Source organism: Cynara cardunculus (genome assembly GCF_001531365.2).
Source record: "Cynara cardunculus var. scolymus isolate 2C chromosome LG 12, CcrdV1, whole genome shotgun sequence".
Taxonomy (NCBI): Eukaryota; Viridiplantae; Streptophyta; class Magnoliopsida; order Asterales; family Asteraceae; genus Cynara; species Cynara cardunculus.
Window position 1 is genome coordinate 23,804,099 of NC_037539.1, and position 3,677 is coordinate 23,807,775.

The window sequence follows — 3,677 nt, forward strand, 5'->3', positions numbered from 1 at the left end:
TCATGGGTCAATTTTTGAGGACCTTTAATTCAGGAACTAACGATATGAGTAGTAACATACCGATGGAGGATTGAATCATTGAACCATTTTATTATTTTCTCTCTAGTCTCTTGATTTTATGTTTACTACACAAATGAGTGAGACCTATTGGCTTCATTAAATTGCTTTTGAAGAGCAATTGAATAGCTACGTACTCAGTTGAAATACCCAAGATACGAAGATCATTTTCAATATGATTCAAAGCTTGAAGCATAAGTTTCTCATACGTTGAAGCTTCAGTCTAATTCTTTGAAAGTTTGGCTGTTTTAGCTTCAAAACTTCTTCATCTGATGTCTTGGGTGGCTTTCCTTCTTGATGAGTTGGAACATTCATGTCCCTAATATTAGAAGCCATAGAAATCTGAGAAGAAATAACCTACGGATGCTCCCCCTAATAGATAAATTAGTTGGAACAGTAGGTTGAGAACGAGGCTTCTCTCCCTCAACAAATAAGGTGGTTGCATCTCTGTCTTGATCAACTAGCTCCCCTTCAAAAGGAGTATCACTTTCTGAAGAATCATCATCAGAAAAGGAAGAAGAAGAAGAATATGATTCGTTCCCGTTGTCATTGGCTTGGACAACTGTCTTCTCCCCCAGTGGGAATAGGAAAAGACACAGAATCGGGGGTAAAGGGAGAACTAGTGGCACATAGAAAGTGAGAAACACTGGATGAAGATCACCTAGAAGACTAGGATCACTCTTAACACTTCTACTAATTGCAGTTAATGATACTTGATATGGCTCAGTAAACTGACTGATACCTAAGTTAATGGAAATTTCAGGAGGATTCCCTTCTAAGACCATCTTAGATATTTGAGTCTGAACGTCAACTTTAGAATGCAGATCACCAAGAAAACAAAGAATAGCCTTATTCACATCATCTTTGAGAGTTTGAGCATGCACGAAGATCTGTTATATCAATGAGAATAACAGACTGAGAATCCAATAGAGCATTCATCCAAGCACTAAGATCATCAATCCATCCCTCAAGTATCGTGATAGTGCATCCATAATCATGCAACTCTGTATCCCATTTGTCTTCCATAACAGTAACTCTGGTGGCAAGGGTGTCCAACTGGCTAGAGAGACCAATACGCAAAGTGGCCTGCTGACAACCAAGCATCCGAGACTGAGTTGTAAGATCACAAAACATATCTACCACTTCATGAGGTAGAGCATATAAAACATCAGAAGGTGTGGAGCAACAATCTAAAAGCTTGGCTGAGGTATATGGCCTGTTGAAGGATCAGGAGGAGGCCTGAGATCAAGAGTAGGCGAGTGAGCTTTGATTGGGCTTGCTAGCCTATCATGTGAAGGAATATCAACAATCACAATATCATCACTGCTTTGAAAGTTACGTATAGGAATATCACTAACGTCAGCATAAGGTTGGACGTCTGTACCAAACGCCTGCAAGAGGATGGTCACCGACTACCATCTCAATAGACGTAGTATGCTGGTAAGGCTCACAATCCACGTCCATAAGCAGATATTGTAGAAAGGGGATGCCATCAGTAACCGTAGTTGAAGGGTCATATATCCGTGTAACATCATCGAGATTATCAATCTCGAGTGATAGGTCGTGAGTATGTAGAGGAGAAAAAAGACCTCCGAAAGGGGAGGTATCTAATTCATCAACAAGGTCATGTAGAGACGTCAAGATGGAGTGATGTGGGATCCCCGAGTGTACAACAGTGTCCAATTGGGAGGGTAATGAGAAGCTAGGGGTGTATAGCAGATGTCTCAGGCTCTGTAGAAGCAATTTCGACAACCTTGGACTAGTGAGAGTCCTTGGTTGGAGATATGTTTTTAGCCATTTTAGGTTTCTTGGTCTTCTTAGAGGAAGAACCAAGAGTAAATAACTTAGAATGTGTCTGATTTATCTTAGAAGGGTGGGAGGCGGGGTGATACTTCAAAGGCTCTTTCGGAGTTATAACCTCAAAAGCATATGCGGAGGGTGTAGGTAGAAAACTATCAGCCAACCATTTCTTGGCTAAGGATGTGGCCTTTTTAGAGGCAATAGTTGATGTAAGAGAAGAATGGGCCACCAATTTGGAGTTCTTGGTGACTGGAGCAACATAAGGACGGATCCTAGCTGTTGTGGACACCGAGAACTCTCCCCAAACCGGATTGAGAGAGGTGGCAAAAGAAATCATACCTGAGGGGAGGGGAAGATCAGTAGGCAAAGATGCCTTCTATGAAGTCTGAAAGCAGATTTGAGAAACTTTGAGATCATAGTAATTGTCAACATTTGTTGGCATATGTGACCCAAATTTATTTGCAATCATCATGGAGAGATCTGATAAATGGAACGTTTGGACTCTTAGAATAACCTATCTTCTTCACTAGCTCCCCAAAATAATAACCATAAAAGTCAATCTTTTTCTCAAATATCAGTGCATGAGCAAGCTGTGTCACCGCAGTAGGAGACTGATCCATGCCTCCAGTTTTGGAGCTCAAGAACTGAATAACATGCGTGAAAAAGAAGTTCCAAACACCACTCATATTTTTGCGATATAGAGTTCCTTGACTGTTAACAGTAGGGTCTTGCACATAATCCATAACAATATCCATAATATGAAGGTCCTCAACATAAACAATCTTATCATTAGAGAAGTATGTGGGAAGATCCAATATGTTAGGTCAAATATTGTTACACCGAGATCACCGAACTGAGAGAGAGGTAAAAGCTTAAAGTCAACATAGTCAACATTATGCTCAATCTGTAGTTTGACGTGTATATTTAGTCAATCATATAAATATCATTGTAATGGCAGTTTATATTTGGATCAATAGATGCATACATTGAGAATCTTGCATAGAGAGAGAGAGAGATTGTCGGGAGAGAGTTCGGCGTGATGGGATTTAGGTAGCCATAGCTGAATCAATTAGGTGAGTTAGAGATCAGTGAGGGGAGAGTTTGATCGAGGAGGGGCCTCACCGATTCGGTTAACAAGCTGAAAGAGAGGGAGGTAAGTGAAATCGGCTAAGGATAGATAGTTAACCAATGGAATTGATGTTCCCAAAATCATACAAATCAGATTAATCCTTCAAGAACATAATCAAGATGAGTAGAGAGAGATTTTCACCAATGTTGAAATTGATATTTCTTGAGAGAGTTTTACAAGAATGATTAACAGCAACTAATCTGAATTGAACTGAACTAATTACAATTAGAGAGCTAAAGACTATTTATAATAAGGAAATAGTAAAGGCTAACAATTACAAAGCAAATACAATGGAGAACTTGAATACAACAATAAAGCACAATCTTGAACCTAACAATCTTCCCCTTTGGATTCAAGGTTGAGCCATTGTAAATCTTGTCTTTCTAAGTCCGAGTAGTGTCTCTAGCCTTCTTAGTGCACTCCGATACTGCAATTCATCATTAAGCAGGTTCAAGGCATTGATCAGCAGATACCTCTCCTTAGGACTCATCCTTTCTGATTCTGCAACTCTATCGTTGTCAGCTTTTTTCGTTTCAAGCGTCCGTCTCACCATTCTTATAGTGCCATCACAGTATTTATTCAGCTCGCTGAATCTCATAAATGTAACACCCCCAAATCCATACATTGCATATAACATATATTTCATACATAGAATACATGTTTTCCCATACAAGTCCATAATACAAGAGTC